Here is a 17719-nt window from a genome sequence, read left to right as displayed (position 1 = left end):
TAGGCATCGTTTTTCTTCGGAGCCTCTCCCTATAACTGTTTCTCTAAGTTTCTGGCGGACCCACTCAGACCTTCTTTTCATGTACAAATTGCTTCATGGTAATATTTTATGCCCAGGACTGCTTGAATCAATCAGTTTAGTGTTCCACAAAAAAATACAAGGCTCGCCCACTCTTTTAAAACAGCCAAAGTTCACAGCACACGTTCTCCTCTTCAAAGGATGCAGCATCTACATAATGTTCACTTCGATAAGCTCGGTATTTTTAAGCGTCCTCTTCGGGAGCTTTTGGCCGGGTTGTTAGCTCTAACATACTAGGTTCATCTTGGCATACTCTTTTTCTTCACGTATCGTCCTGACGTGTGCATTGACTTCACTGAGCTTGTTCTTGTTCTTGGTTATTCGTGTATTGTGTTGATACTGCGACTAATTGTCAGAGAATTTTTCGTTTTTCCTCTTTTTAGCAATATAAGTTACCGTTTCATTTCATGCATCCATTTGAAACTGAAAACTTTCTTTTCCAAGATCTCGTAAAGACTTTCTTCTTTTCACTCACCTATCCGTATAGTTACGTTTATTCTAAGATGTCTTCTTGCAATGGATCAGACATTACAGTTTCTGTTGATTGTGTAATGTTGGTTAAATTACACTATGGTATTTTTATTCTTCTTTGCAGTTGTAGTTTCTTCTTATTTCTTGCTCACTTACTCTTCATTTCCCATCTGTATTTCATTGCTGCACTCTACCTTTTCTGTGAGCCAGCACGAACTGATCGTGGAATGTCGGTTGGATTGCTGGATTGAATTATTTTATTTCTAATCTTCTTTGCTGTTTTTTTAAGTTTTTTTTCCTTCTCAGTGAATGTTTATTAGCAAATTGTTGATGTACTAAAGTGGTTAATTTTACCCTCTGAGCGCTCCAGCACGAAGGCTTGCGCTGTTCCTGGGCACTATAATAAACATTGAATGATTGATTGATTGATTGGGTATTATTTTTATATTATAATTTTATTATTGATAATATTCATATGATTAATAATATTAATATTATCAATAATATTGTACTACTATTATTATTATCCACCGCTTCTTTGAACGCCTTGACATCTTTCAAAAATCCTTTACAATTTACCGTACTGCGCTGTTGAATACAGTATGTTAAACATATTATGATTTGTCTCTGTCTTCTTGCCTTTGTTTTTGCTGTATTACTGTCAAACTTTGTTGCTCTGCCTGTCGTGTGGTCTTTACAACAAGCAGAACAACAAATGCATCTCCTTTTGTTATCTTTTTTACCTGTCCCCCGGCTCCGCCTGTGCTTTATTTCTGACATTTTCACTACTTCAGTTTGTGTGTGTCTTTTCGCTTGTTTGTTTCTTGCAATATGTTTCTTGCATTTCGTTTTTATGTAACTATCCCTGCGCCAGCACGCAGGCCTTTGGCTGTTCCTGGGAACGCAAAAAATATGATCGATTGATTGATTGATTGATTGGTTAATTGATTGATTGATTGATTGATTGATTGATTGATTGATTGATTGGCTGAGAAATATTATTGATGCATGTTGTGTCAATAACAGAAATCCGCAGCAGGCGACATCTTGGCGCAAGACGGTTCCTAGTGCGGATTTCGGTATTTTGCGCTCCCAGGCTTTCTTTGGTAAACAAACGTTTTTCCGTTGTGCCGCCTGTAAAAAACGTGTGCACGCGGAGTGTGCTGTGTGGCCGGACGCGTAGCTGCAACTTCTGAGGTCCGGTGCCCGGCCGTTAAGGTGCAAGCTGTGTGAGAAGGCCGAGGTGGTGACTAGGACTTGCAGCAGAACTTCACTGACGAGCAACGACACCGGCGCGTCCGCCACCAGGAGATCTCCCCCTCTTCCTTCCGACGAAGGTCGCCGGACGAAGAAGCCCTTGTTTTGCGGTCCCGGCCTTACCGACGCGTTGGAGTGCATTTCTTTTTTGAGTGACCAAGTGGCCCGACTGCGTGACGACAATGATCAGCTGCGCCGGGAGAATATGCAGGAATTTGACAGCCTTCGTCGAGAGATTGAGCAGGAGCGGGCCCACCACAATGCCATCGTTGTGCCCCTTCGGCAAGAGGTACGCACTCTACGAGAAGAGCTCGCCGCGCGGCAACCGGTTTCCCTGCCGGCCTCCCCCAAGGCCATCTCTTCTCCCGGCGTGATGCTTCCAACCACGGCGTCAGGTCTGGCTGGGTCTGGGTCACCTTTAGTCCTCGTGGCTTCGTCGTTCGCCGCTGCCGTCGCAGCCGCTCCTGCTGTTTCTGTTGGTGGTGCGCCTAAAAACGTCCACCGTCACCAGCAAGTGGCTGAACACGGACAGCAACGCCTGCAACGGCAGCTTGCGTCGCCCGGATCCAGCCCGAATGCTGTCGTCACTGGTGCCAATCCGTGTTTCGCACCGCAACCGTCAGCTGAAGGAGGAGGATCCACCGTGGCCCACACCAGCATTGGTGAAGTCAACGGCAAGGCTCGTCATCCCGCATCTTTTGGAACCTCAGACTCGTCTGAGCTCTAAACAACGAAAGCTGAGCTGTGCTCGTACCTGACTGCCAGAGTGTCTGCTCCTCTTGCTTGCAGCGGATAAAAACAAGGTACAGCACTTATGCCTCCTTCTATGTTCTTACGGAACGTGTGCTATGAGCTGCTGCAGGATCCAGCTCTGTGGCCAAATAAGTGTCTTTTTAAGCCTTTCGGGGCGTACTGCGTGAGTCCATGCTGCACCTGTGTGAAGTTTCTTCGCCCGCATGATCAATGTTTGTTACCAAAATGCCCGTGGTTTGAGGACCAACTCTGCTGAGTTCTTTTTTTTACAGCTTCGTCCTGAAATGTAATCGTCCTTGCTGAAACTTAGCTATCCTCACAAATTCCGTCTAGCGATCATTTTCCCGGTAATTACGTTGTTTTACGAAGTGACCGTACTGATCCCACTTCTAAAAATTGCGATGGTGGAGTGCTCATTGCGGTGGACAAGTCGTTGAACTGCAGTCGTCGCTCAGACCTCGAAACTGCTGCAGAATCAGTGTGGGTAGAGGTTCTCAGTGGTAGCAAAAATAGTATTCTAATTTCCACCTTTTATATACCTCCATCCATTACCTAAGCTGAATTTCAGCGCTGTGTCGCATCAATAGAGGATGCTGTTAATGCCTACGCAGACACGAAATTTCCATATGTGTGGAATTCAATGTTCCCGGCGTAGACTGGGATGATCGCACTGTCAGACACGATCTTCATTACATTTCCCAGAAGGGCTACTGCCGGTTAGACTTTATTTGTCAGTGGTCTGGAACAAAGTAATAGGTGTAAAAATATGTGTGGTAATGTTTTAAACCGTTGCTTTTCCAACAAGGCGGGCCTTACCATTTCTCTGTCGTATAGCTGGCTGGAACGTCCCGACAAATTTCATCCTGTCCTTCATATCTCACTTCCTTATGTATCGGGCAATCGATATGCTCAGGCCATTCAGCACATCCGACGAACAATTATGCTGCTGGAGATTACGTTGCTTTATAACTACTTATGTAACACTGGCTGTTCCCTCCTCGTCAAACTTCCCTCTGTTGATGACCAAGTCGGGAACCTTTCTACAATTATTCAGCAAGGAATGCACACGTTTATACCAAGAACGTGCGGCAAGAAATCTAAATTTCCGAACTGGTTTTCTGCAACCTTTCTACAATTATTCAGCAAGGAATGCCCACGTTTATACCAAGAACGTCCGGAAAGAAATCTAAATTTCCGAACTGGTTTTCTGCAGAACTGCGAATGCTTTAAAATGTAAAGCCCATGCTCACAAGAAAATTCACTGGCTAAAATCCAATGGTTGGAAAAAGGAGTTTAAGTATTTCCGAGCCTGAGTAAGGAGCTGTATTATCGGGATTGGTCAGACTACATAGCCAAGGTAAAAATCAGCGCTGCGCATGACCAGAAACGTTTCTCGCAGTGTGTTCGCTCTCGATCTGCTAGCAAGGTTGCAAAATCGTTAACCTTCTAGACAATAATGAAAACCAGATTGGACACATTCCTAATGCCTTTGAGGTTCATTTCAGGTTACTATTTCCAAAGGGTGAAGTTAACATTTTGTCCAACTCTCCCTCTGCATCGTCTAAATTCTGCGTTCCCAGAATCAGCGAGGACGACTTTCGGAAAGCCCTGAAGCGCCTCAAACCGTCATTTTCCTGTGCCCCTGACGGATTTGCTCCCGCAATAATAAAGACCTATAGGAAGCGTGTGATTCCTATACTAACCGCTATATTTATTATTACAATTGAATCTCCTACTTTTCCAGCTGCCTGGAAATTAGCACGCTTGGTCGCTGTCTTCAAAACCGGTGCTAAAGATAGTGAAAGAAACTATTGGACTATTTCGCTTCTGTGTGCGGCGTCTAAGCTTTTTGAGACTTTGTTTCACAATGTTTTAACTTGCAGTGTTAAGGGCATAATATTTTCCGAACAGCACGGGTTTATGTCCGCACGTTCCACAAACACTATCCACGTTTCCTTCATGCAGCGAGAGTCCGAAGCGGTTCAATATACGAGGCAGCTTGATACTGTGTACTTTGACCTGAGCAAGGCTTTTGATGTGGTCAGTCACCCATTGGTAATTTTTTAACTGTCACTCCTGAGCATAGGTAATTCGACTTTTGACCACCTAATTAGTTGCTTGCGTGGGCGAACCTGCTACGTAAATGTTAACTGCCAGCAATCCCATCGTTACTGAGTTTCAAGTGGTGTGCCACATGGGTCTGTTCTATGCCCCCTTTGGTTTCTTTATTTGTCAATGATCTTTCAGCTGCTATAAGGCATTCTTCTTTTTTACTTTATGCTGATGACATCAAGATTTGTCGAAGTGTTCCTTCCTTTCACTTTTTTCCTTTTTTTTTCACTTGTATCCATCTATGTTGCAGCAACAAGGCCTCACGGCTGTTCCTGAACACAAATATTATACATGATTGATTGATTGATTGATTGATTGATTGATTGTACTGAGGTAACTGATGTAGCCAATTCCTTTGCCTGTCACTTTGGTAGCACTTTCGTACCTCCCAGACACAATGAGACATCTCGATTTATCCACAGCGTGGGTGGGGCAAGTTCAGTTCTTGATGAGAAGGATGTATTTGAAAGCGTCAAGCACATGAAACCTTCTTTGTCGTCTGGCCCAGATGACATTCCTGCGGCCATACCTAAAGCTTTTAAAGATATTCTAATCCATGTTTTAATCTATATTTATTACTGCAAACCTACTAACACATTTCCAGCTACATGAAAAATGTATAGGATATATCCTATCTTTAAGCCAGGTACCGCACAGATCCAATGAAATACCGGCTGGTTTCAATCCTCTGAGCCGCGTCCAAACTTTTTGAGTCCTAGTTACACACAGTTTTGTATTCCTGCGTAAAAAATGCGCTGTTACCCGTTCCGAATGGCATTATAACTGTGCAGTCAACGAGAACTAACCTTGCCAGCTTTATGACGCATGCCTACAAACCAGTCACAGATAGAGGCCAGATTGACGCAGTCTACTGTGATGTAAGTAAAGCTTTTGATCTTGTTACTCATCCACTGTTGCTCAAAAAACTGTTGCTCTGTGGCTTCAATGCTCCACTGGTTTCCTTACTAGACAGCTATCTTCTTATCAGACGCTGTTGTGTCAGTGTAAAAGGCCAAAGATCTGTCGACTACATTCCTAGCAGCGGCGTACCTCAGGTGTCCGTGTTGGGCCCTCTTTTGTTCTCACGTTTCATTAACGACGTATCTATATCTATTAAAATCTGTTTTTTTCTTTTGTATACTGATGATATAAAGCTTTACAAAATAATTATTGCCCAGAGGTCTGCCTCGCCCTTTATCATGACATCTCATCTTTCGCGCGCTGGTGTGCTGAGCAGGGATTAATTCTTAACTCAAATAAAACCAAAGTTATCACCTACAGACGGAAAACACATCTCTTCAAATTCTCTTACAGGCTTAATAATGCTCGTTTGTCAAAAGTTTCCGAGGTTAGAGGCCTTAGAGTGCTGTTCGACAGCTCTCTCAGCTTCACTCCCCATATACGACAGGTGGTCGGGCGGGCCCTCCGCTCTCTGGGCGCGGTGTGCAGGTTTATAGGAGATTTCACTTCTCCTGTTCCTTTTTAAGGCTCTACTCATCAGTTTTCCGCCCACAATTAAAACACTCATCTGTCCTTTAGAATGGAACCTGCCAGTAAAACCACTAGTATCTTGAAGTACAGAAAAAATTCCTGTCACTATATACACACCGGCTAGGATGCCGTTCTGTTTAGTCCTCTAGTGAACATCAGCTACCTAAGCTTATTCCCTTGAGGTGTAGGCGTGATCGTGCTGATATTTTTTTGCACAACCTACTACACGGAGTCATTTCCTGCCCAGACCTTCTGTCCCAGCTTATGCTCCGAGTTCCCCAAAAGTCCACGCGATCGCGCTATCCATTCCATACTGGTGCAACTAGTAGTCGTCACTGGCCTATCCACCGGCTGCAAAGCCTGTACAACTTTCTTGGTGACAAATTGATGTTTTTTTAATGGCTCCTAGGCTCAGTTTCATGCAGGGCTGAGTAGTGCTGCTTGTAGCTAACGGTATGTGTCTTACTCCGTTCACACAATCTTGCTATGCCACCTTCCTTTGTTTGCTCGTTAGTGCAATGAATTCAACTTCTAGTTTGTATAGGTCGTTTCTTACCTCACTACCTTTTAATTGGCTGTATGTCCACTTAACCAGTACATTTTTTTCGTTCCTTAGTTTGCTCGTTACTGAATTTTATTAAACTTCTCGTTTGTATAGCTTTTATTCTTACCTCGCTATCTTCTAATTGGCTGTATGTTCACTTAATCAGTACATTATTTGTGGCGAACTCTTCCGTCCATAGCGCATGATATTGTTATTATTGCCATTCTTTGTGCTTCTATTAGTGTAGCGTACTTTTGGTGATACGTTTGTATATACCGTGTCATTTTCTTTGTTTTTATGTTCGTTAGTATACTAGCACTAACACATCACCGTCGTTCCTGGGCACTGAAAATGAGTAAATGATTGATTGATTATTTTTATTATTAATCATATTGTTATTGCTGTTGTTTTTACGTTGCACCAAAAATTGAAATGGAAACCACACTCTTCCACCAACTTCTCAGACATGGTTCTCTGAAACACAAAGGTCCATAAAGAGTTCAAACAACTTTGTTATCTTATACAGATTGTCAAATCTACACACTACGTAAGAAAACACAATTTTATTCTTTGCAATGGTGGCTCGATAAAGTAGAGCTGTTTTCTAAAAACAATATTATCACAAAACTTTTTATCGCTACTTGTGGGATCCTCTTTGGTTGAGCACCTGACTGATTTACGAACGCTCTAATTTAGGCCAAAAAAATGGCTTACCCGCTTCTGCAAAAAATTGTGAGCCTGGTGAAGGTCAAATTTTTATGTGAAGCAGCGAGGGTACGCCATTGATTATTAATGGCTTTTTAGATATAGAATGCATAGAAAATACTGAGAGTGTTTGAAAGGCCTCAAAGAATGCTTTCAAAAGGCACACAATAAAGAGCGAAATTCGAAAAACGTAGAAGACATTGGTCGATCTGGTTATTATCCCCCTGAATTAACAAGCGCGGCTAAAACAAGCAAAGGGCGAGGATTGCACAAAGTCGTTCCTTCAAGTCTTGTTATTCGCCGTGGTGTGGTATTGGGCAATAATACCCACAGTGGTTCTCTCATCATTCCTTGACAACGACAGGAACATTGTGCAACACAGCAGCCCTCTAAAAGCAACTAGTTGTACCAGCCCCGGGAGCGTAAAGACTGTGTGACAGATATACGGGTTACACTGAAATACAAACGTGGAGAAAAGATTAAAAAATGGCGGAGCTTACACTATTGGGGCAGTGCGCGAGAAGCAGAATAGCTGGCAGCCCCTTTTTCTTTGTCGGGGACCTGCATCACACGTGGGTATCTGAACTTGCCGCGAAAGTTCTCGTTTACTAGCAGGCTCCCTTGCACGTGAACTGGCAAGGACAATGGCACGGCAACGGTCACGCACCTACCGCTGGGCCGCTTGTCCTCGAAGGTCATGCTGGCCCATGCTAGGCTCTCCTAAACGAGGCGCACGCTCGCAAGTGGTGGGAAGTTTATCAATAGCATTTTTTACACTTTTATTGCTAATTTTTAATAAAATCTCCACACTTGCTGCCAGCCTACATGAGCCAACAAGGCTCCTCATAAGGCGCACGCTCGCCTGCGGTTGGCTGGGTAGATTTTTCTGGCTACGCTGCACGGCGGGACAAGGAGCTTAAGCTGCTCTTCTGTTAAAAGAGGAGCTGAGATGCCAAAGAACATGTCTCCGGCGCAGACGCCATTGCGGCCGCCTCCCTGAGCACTTTTATACTAGCCGAACGTGCAATATAGTCGTGCCCTGTATGGGCCACCAATAGGACAATAATGGCTCCCGTTTGCTGCAACGCCGCTGAAAAATGGTGGGAGCCACGCAGAAAGGAAAGTTTCTTTTGCGATTTCTAATACGTCTTTTGGAAACAGCATTTACGTTATGTAAAAAAAAGGAAGTGTGACGCACGCAGCAAAAATAGGAGCCGGTCACCGAACGAACTAGCACTGAGTAACGGCGTAATTTCGGATTATAAATTTGCACACAGCGTAATTATAAAAAGGAACAAAGATCGCCCACATACCAACGCCAGGACATCCGGAACATGCGGATCCAGATTTGGAAACAAATTTAGACAACAGCGGGACACTTTGTGAATCTAAAGCTTTGAAACATACCAAAAAATAACCTGTCGAGAAAACGAAATCAAACTGGGATTTAAAGTTCAAATATGTAATACATGAGGCTAGTCTAGATAGGCTCTATGGCACAAAAACCTTCCCGTAGACGGATTCTTTTAAGAGATTGTTATATTTATGCATGAGATGTGATTAATAGGCTTCGATATATTATTTGTTTCCTGAGTCATGATTGCCACTTAGAAAAAACAGCGCCAAGAAACGATACGACAGGGAGTAAAGACAAACACTGCGCTGAACTGCCAACTGAAATTTATTTACAAGAACAATGAATACATACTGGAATCAAATACACAGAGCAGAGAGAGAAATCCATAACACAAACAGAAAAAAAAGGGAAGTTGATTGTGGAAATGAAAGAAGCCAGGTGTCATGATCCCAAGTATCTTATCTCCCTGTCGTACAACTCGATAGAGGGTTTTGCTCACGCACCTATCTCCCAATGTATTGATGATGAAAGCCTCGTGAATCTTCCTCGTGCGCTGCTCGCGATACCGCTTCAGGATGACGGTGCGGTCAAATGCTTCAGGTGACGGTGCGGTCAAATGCTTGCATTGCTGGCACTTTGCACAGTGTGCAGCTAGATTGCTGCCAGTGCCTGTCCGTATCGTATCTACGTTCTCCCTCAGCCGCTCATTAATGCAGCGGCCAGTTTGCCCGACACAGCTGTTGCCACACGAGAGCTCAATCTTGTACACCACACCTTCCATACACTCACTGAAGCGATTGGAATGTTTCTTGCTGCATGTTTTGCTGTTTACCGGCCCCGCATTCACCCGGCCGCACATACCGCTGAGTTTTCTAGGCGCCGAAAAAACAACACGCACGCCCGCGCGACCACCCGCCTTCTTAATCCGATGGGACACGCTATGGACATACGGTATCACCGCAATTCTTGGGGCCCCTTCTTCCCTTGTGCATGATGTGCGTTGCTTGTGGGTCTGCGTAATCAAAGTCTCCGCTAGCGCGCTGAGCAGCCCGCGCGGAAAACCTGCATCGGGCAGCCTTGTTATCTGGTCCCCAAAGCTATCATGCACTCTATGAGGGCACGACCTCTCTAAAGCATTCCGCATTGCCGAGAGAGCAATGCAATGCTTCACTGACTTGTAATGGGCTGATGTGTACGGCAGCAGGCTCTTCTTTGAACGAGGCGCGTATTTCCAGCAAACATCATCATGGCTAAGGTGCAGCACTAGATCAAGAAACCTAAGGCGGTTTTGTGATGGGAGCTCATACGTTAAGGTGAAGTCGCAAAAGGTGCGCTCGAAGGTGGTGACTATGTCGCATTACAGCACTCGTGACACGCCTAGTTTGGGACGAAATATTATTACAAAGTCAACCACGTATCCAAATATGCGTACAATGTTAGTTTCATCAAGGCTGTTCAAGAGGGCGCGGTCATACCGAGCCAGCAGGAGGTCACTTAACACGGGTGCCAGACAAGACCCTATACACACACCTGACTTCTGAACGTAACGTTCGCCAGAAAGCTCCACCAGAGAGGAGCGCAGATAAAAGTAAAGCAGCTCCATAAAGCCACTGGTGCTGGTGGGTTTTTTTTGTTTGTTTAGGTTATGGATTTTCTTCTCTCCTCCGTGTTTTTGATTTCAGTATATCCTCATTGTTCTTTTAAATAAACCTCAGTTGGCAGTTCAGCGCAGTGTTTGTCTTTACTCCCTGTCGTATTGTTATTTGGCGCTGTTTTTTCTGAGTGGCATCATGCACCAACTAGCCCGTCTCAGTTCACTTGTGCAGTTCATGATTGGAGCACCGGGGCTGTAAACTGGTTGAGTGAAGGTTCCAGAGAGCTGATGTTTTTGAAAGTAGAAGGTTTGGTTTTCTTTTTTCATCGATTCGGGGATTCTAATTGGACTATTAAAAATAATTAGCAACAGGGCTGTTTAACATTTTATTGCTGTCACGGAGGTGTACCAGTAAACCAAGCTCCTCCAAACGCACGTGTGCGTGCGCCTTCTGGAAAGTGAGGTGTTTTTTTCGAAATGACCCAAAATCCACAAACACGAACTAAGTCAGATAAAACTGCAGTGATAAGAAAAACCCAGTATCTGTCCACTAAAAAAAGATGGCACCAGAAAATACCCGAGACAATGCCCTGCAGAGGTGTACACAGAATGTACCTTGTTTTGAAAATAAACCAGATCTTTCTGTTTCGAGGATAAAAAGGAGCCAGATCAATTTGCTCCGGGGAATTTGCTTTTGTCTTGACCTTTCGAACTATTTCGTGGGTCTTTTCAGCAGGCTTTTCTTGCGTTTCGTGATCGGCTAATTAAAAATTTAAATAGAAATTAGGAGATCGGCGAAAGATCTGTCACCAGACGTCCACAACAAAGGGAACGAAAGAAAAAGTCAACAAAATAAACTGAGGGTTAAACTGAGAAATAATCCTTTCATCTCGTCTACCCGTTTACAGAGTCGATTCAGATACATTTAGGTTTTATTCGCGTATATAACGTTTTATGGGTTGAAAAGAGAGCCCCCCGTTACAATGGAACACCTCTCTTGCACCCACCCCCCTTTCCCCTTACTTTAAGAACCACTCACCTAAGGTGAAGAAGCCGACATTCGTGGCCTTCTTTTGTGGCGTTTTTAAAAAAATTTCGCACGGCAATGAAAAGCTTGCTTGCTTCGTGAGTCCTTTGAGCATTGCAAGAAAAGCTATTCTACAGAAGAATTGCAAAAAAACTGCTAATGGTGCGAAATGGACTCACCTTCTCTTCATGTATACTTTTACTGTTCTTGAAACCCTGTTGCATGCATATAATGGCCCTTCTACCCCCTCTCACCATTCTTGAAAGTCAATTGAAATGAAGTTTTCTTAAAAATGCCGCGTAAACCTGAGTGTTTAGGTACAATACAACGCAAATACAAAACAATCATTCGAATATTGCTCAACTTCACCTCATAGTTTTTAAATACTTGCAGCCCTAAAATTCCCCTCGCTGACATATAAAACACCTCATAAAATAGCTTTGACAGCGTTGTTTTTAGTCCGGGTACTGACTTCCGCTTTCTTCTCAATTTCGCTTAAACTGGATTTGGTTGATTTCGAAAAAAGACGTTCGATCATGCGTCGTCCAAGATTGGTGTGGGTCGCCAAAAATTACCAAGAAGGAAAAGTGGCACAAAGCCTAAGCATCTCTACTATTAAAATACCGGGCGCACGTCAGCGTGCGACTCGTGAGGGGCGATTCATGAGGAACCCCGGGCGACTGCCAGCGCCACCTTTAAACGTACACTGCACAGCATTCGCGCGCTGATGGTTCGCGTTCTGTTCTCCTGGTAGCTAACGGAGTGTGCCCCGGAAATGGGAAGCAGAGATGCGGACATCGCGCTACGGATGGTGAGTTTGAGAAATCGGTAACTGGTGTTTTAAATGCAGAGCATTTCAGTAACTCACCATGTCACCCGCGTTGTCCCGTCGTAGTTTGCACCGTCGTTGTCCGCACCCCTCCCCCTACACTATATAAAAGAAAATACTCTCCGGCGCCTGGTTTCGATCCCTCGGCCTTGCGGGCGGAACGCAATGTACATAGTGCTCTACCCACTGCGCCACAAAGCCGACACAGAATGGGACGCTACGAACGCGCCTTATATCGTTGACTCATTAAAATTACTGCTGACGAGCGCTCTCTCGTCAGCAGTTTCCAAAAGTGCAACAACATTAACGTAACGCAATATACTTAACGTCGTGCGCCCCCGGAAATGCTCTGCATTTGATCGTGCCCCTCGCGAGGGGGGTGTTTCACTGCGTCGCCATGCAAACAGTTTGCCACGCTTTAGTTTCAGTTCTTTCTTTGCTGGGGTGCCGACGAGCGGCGCCACCTCCTCGCACTTCTCCGCGGGAGGATCCGCGGCGGGGGCGAGAGATGGCGCTGGCGTCTCCGCGGCCGCGTCTGCGGCCTCCGTGGGCACCGGCGGCGGTGCGGGGTCATCTTTCTTTTTCTTTGACAAATGTTGTCAATGTGAGTCGTGTTATTTTTTCTGTGCTGTTTGATATGTACCCAGTCAACTATTGCATCCTTGTAAATGAAAACATATAATCCCACCCTGCCCAAGGCCTGGCTCTCAGGCTGGCAGTATTCAATAAATAAATAAACCTGCAAATCAGAAAGTGAGCGACAGGCAGTACCAGTGCGAGGTGCTATCAAATGAAACGAAAACCTACATGCAACCCGCCGTAAGTACTCAGAGCCCAGCTTGGCCTGCTGGCGCCATCTGTTGAAGTGGAGGTAAAATGCCCGCTTCATGTTCATGCAGTCGATAGTTCAAATCGCCCTAGGGGCGCTGGATATTTTTTTAATACTGCCTTTAGCGCTTTTGAGAACTGAAAACTAATATTTAGCACGTGCTACCGCGGTTTGCTTTGGGATATATGCGAAAACCTTCTACCAATCAGTCCGGGCGTGCTAGTAATAGAGAACTCCTAGACAAAAGCTCAAAAACCCATGCGAAGCGCTACAGCCATGTTCGACGAAGGTAGAGAGACCGCAACTATACTGTTTCTGGAGCGTTGTACAACGAGTGCAAACTGCGCTAATTTCTTTTATTTGTCCAATTTATTGGGCGCCAAATGTACCACACCCTTGGATTTACACTATGTCGGAGGCGCCGCAGTTCAAGTTGCCCCTGATCTACACGAAAACAACCTCATACCCTCCTCCGCGCAGGCAGTTAGTTTTCTCATCAGAGAGAGTTTGCTCTTGGGTTTTCTGCACAATGCAGAGCGGGCAAAAACTATTTCTTGTGTTCGAGATGAGGTTACCTTGTCTACGGTGTGTTTTGCCCTTCGATACACCGCGTGTGATTTGTCGGGCATTGCGTGCTTAATCCCTTTGCTCTTGCGCCAGATGTCGTTATATCGCAATGAACTTTCGCTAGCGTTTTAGGCACATTCTGAATACATTAATAAAAACCTTTTTTATGGCACTGAACTAAAACTTCTGGTGTGAAAGAAAACTCATGAACGGTCAAGTGTAGAAGCTTTTCTGGATATTTGTCGATGAGGACTTACGGATAATTGTTTTCTTGAGAGGTCGAAGCGGGTCAAAACTTTAATTTCGGTTTGAGCAAAGTCTGCGGAGGTTTAAGGCTTGGCATTACAGAAAGGCCATTTTTCAGTGTCTAACAAGGCTGCAGCGAAAATTCTGTTAATGGTTGTGGTTCTGTGGATCTTGTGTAGACCGTTGTCACCACTCAGTTTGCATAAGTTGTGTGTGCGCACGTAAAAAACGTTTCATAAAATCTAAATACGCATCGAAAAATAAGATTCTGCTTTGGACATTTCTAAAATCAAAATACTTTTATTCGGGGTTTCTTCACTATACGACCAAAACAAAAATATCCTCGATGTACCGTTTGCAAAATGTTTTTAAGGAGCCATGAAGAGAAAATACAACTTCGTTTAATTTGAAAGAACTAGGATTCAGTATCTCACTCAGCTCCATTACAGCCACAAAAGATGTTTTTTAACGAAAAAAAAAGCTAGAAGTATTTAAAAACTTTCAAATTTTGCGCCACTGTGACGTGTTATGAGCAAGAATGACGTCATACTGGCCAACAATAAAACATAATTTTCAGTGCGTTAACTGCACTTTAGCATTCAAGTGATGCGGTCAAATGGAACTAGAGGCTCCATTACAGACGTCCAGTCATGTGTCGTCGTGACAGGTCAGTTAGGCGGCCGGCAATTGCACAAACAATGTTCCGTGACGTCATAGAAAAGTTGCGGGAAATTGGCTAGGGGGTCGCGACTGCTTCACACGTTTTCTGTAATATCTCCGTTATTAGTTCGAAGATTGCGATGATATTGGTATCATTGTTATCGGGACTAACCATTCTTTCTAATAAACCCAACTTGTATTTTGTCTTCATGGCTCCTTTAAAGGAGAATGGTCGAGCCCGTCACCGTGGCTGCTACATGCTGCCCGTATTCTGTCTGAACATCTGCAACGACAGTCCTAGCCTTAACCTCCACTCTCATTGCAGCTTTGGCCGCCACGGCCCCATTAGATGCCTCAACGGGCGGATGTCTTCCAAACATCACGGTGACATTGACTTTTTTACGAGCTCCAGGGGAATTCGGTACACGTCCGTATGTAGAGGTAATTTTTACAGGGAAATAAAAGTTGTAAGGAAATATTTCAATATAAAAATGGGGTTCGAACTTTGAGTGTACGCTGTAAATTCAGTAGTACCAAAACATTTCCCCATTGACGTTAAACTAAACACTTCAAACTTTTCACCTACTCATGAGCAAACTAGTGTGTAAGATTGAATACAGTGTCCATGCGTTGCTCGAGAGTTGTATGAACACGACACATAGTTATCTTGACGTTCTAAAAAGGAAGAAGCTATTCTAGTAACAAAATTTTTTTGACTAAGGAAGAAGGCAGTCAGCAAAAATATTTAAACAGAAAGCAACACATCGTTTTTTAGCCTCCAGGGCACATAAGGTTTCCCGAGGAGTGTTTATTTACCTTCGTTTTTAAGGTATGCTGAACCCAGCACATCCTCCTTTATTGGCTCACACCCACCCCAAACTACATATAACATAGTAAATCTTAACACATAAAAGTTTTAAAAATGAATTCAGCGCATTGCTGCAGGTCAGTTCATTTGTCCCTCCAGTAAAAACCTAATAGATCAACTCTAGAAGCACCTCTTAAATTTCGCACGTTCACTTCCAGTAAAGGAGTACTAGTGTGAGCATCCAGACGATGATGACGTAAGGCCAGTACTCTCTTCTGTTAGCCATTGGACGCCACGACCGCAAAGTGGCAAGAGTATATAAAGGTGGTTCAAAAACACATCTTGAAGGTATAGCCCTGACGCTACTACTACCGGTCTAATCTAACTCGAAAGAAACCGAGGGCACTTGATATCTTTCGCACCCGCCCGGACATATACATAAAGCCCGCTGAAAAACAAGGAGTAATTGTTGTCTTGACACAAACTTAATATAACGCTAAGTGCGGATACAAATGAGCCAGGGGTCAGTTTACCAGCCTCCTCCATCCGACCATCTCCATCCCCAGCGGGAGATTTAACAGATATTATACTAAAAACGTAAACGAAGCTCTGTAATTGAAATTAAGGACGATAAAGTAAGAAAAAACTGTACGAGCTCCTGTTTCATTCTACTGAATTCCTAGCTGTTTTACCAGCTTCTCAAGATTACCAAATTGAGCAATCTTGGGTGGCCAATAGTCGCTGGTGTTTGAATCATGACCGGCAACATTAGCGGGTATGTCTACAACATTACAAAAAAACTAGTTATCATTTCTTTTTACTTAAAGGACACAATTGGTTTTCTAAGTGCTATAAGTGATCTCAAAACACCAAACAATTCCTTCCTTTTTATTTGGATGTAGCGTCTTGTACACCACAATAAACCATGGCTCTAGAAGGGAATTTCATAAGCCACTGCAAAAATACAAAATATTACAAACCTCAAATGTTACAAACTTTGGCAAAATGTATGGAATAATAGTTAAACAAAGAAGTTTTACTTTAAAGACCAGCACCCTGCCCCATGAACTGGCATATGTATTGAAAAAAGTTAGTCCCTAATTATGCCAACCCTTGATTCGACATTCCCTGAAAACCTCCGTTTTAAATATTTGCTTACCACATGCTTCATCGACGATATTTTTTCTATGTGATCACTGTGTGTGAAAACCCCTAATAAATAAATTTGCGATTATTGGAACCCCCACAGCATTATTTCATTTTAACCGGCGCATTCAGGTTGTGCTATGTTGATATGGTGATATGTTGATATGTTGATAAAAACTGTGGTTGATAAAAACTTAACTGTGGTGTTGAAAAAAACTATGGTGATATGTTGATAAAAACTGGTGGAAATGCACTGGCGACATTGGTCTACAGAAAATCCTCCGTCAGACGACAAAACTTTTATTCGCCCGTTTAAGTATGAAATTGAACACCTTCAATGCTAAAGAAATTGCGTTCGGGTTTATTAAAATTGTCTGTTTTGTCGTTCTCTTTGTCTGCGTAGCACATTAAGGTAAATGACGAAAAAGACATTGCTGTTATGTATGCCCGCCACGTAAAGAACGTGCTGCCTTTATGTTGCAGCTGTACCTTTTTACACTTCTGGGTGATGTGTTCCGTGGAAAAAGAACCCACTGAACAAGCCTATTTGGTTACAAGGTTCTTGTTATTCTCAGTGATGACGTGTTCAACGCCTTGAAAAAACATAACACGGGGTAATGGGCCATAAAAGAAGGCGATCGGAAATAAAAGCAATAAGTTTACATTTTGTGCCGAAAACCGTGCTGTTAACCACCATCTAATCTTTTTTGTTGTCGTCTTCTTCGACAAATGTGTCTGTTGAGCTCGCTACCTGCTTCTTCCTCCGGTTATTCGGCGTTTCATCAGAATTATTATATAAACACTGTTTTAACCTTGGGGGTATCAAATAGGCGATTCCTAATGTAATCTCTATAGCTTGAACTATTATAATGGAAAAGATGGACATATGTGTATTCTATTGAAGATTTTCACAAAAATCGAGCGCTGAAGAAGTGCTGTTGTTTACGTTATTTCTCTAAATTTATATTACAATTTCAATGTCTTTGTTCGAATTTTTGGGTTGGAATATTTATTTTAGTGGTCTTTGTGCATAAGGTTTTTATTTGCTATCCGATACGCAATAGGCTAGTGTTCATAATAAAGGTGTAGGTTGAAATAATGTTTACTATATAATCAAAACTGAAGCACATGTTTTAGTCGTAAGCGTACATCAAAGTTATTTCCGAACGCCAAAAATGTACAGTATACCATAATATATAGACAATTAGGCAAGAACTTCTATCCTACGGGAACGCCTTGTTTAGC

Source organism: Haemaphysalis longicornis, unplaced genomic scaffold (genome assembly GCF_048455015.1).
Source record: "Haemaphysalis longicornis isolate Haplotype H1 unplaced genomic scaffold, Haemaphysalis longicornis Haplotype H1 scaffold_4, whole genome shotgun sequence".
Taxonomy (NCBI): Eukaryota; Metazoa; Arthropoda; class Arachnida; order Ixodida; family Ixodidae; genus Haemaphysalis; species Haemaphysalis longicornis.
This window is presented reverse-complemented; position numbering follows the sequence as displayed.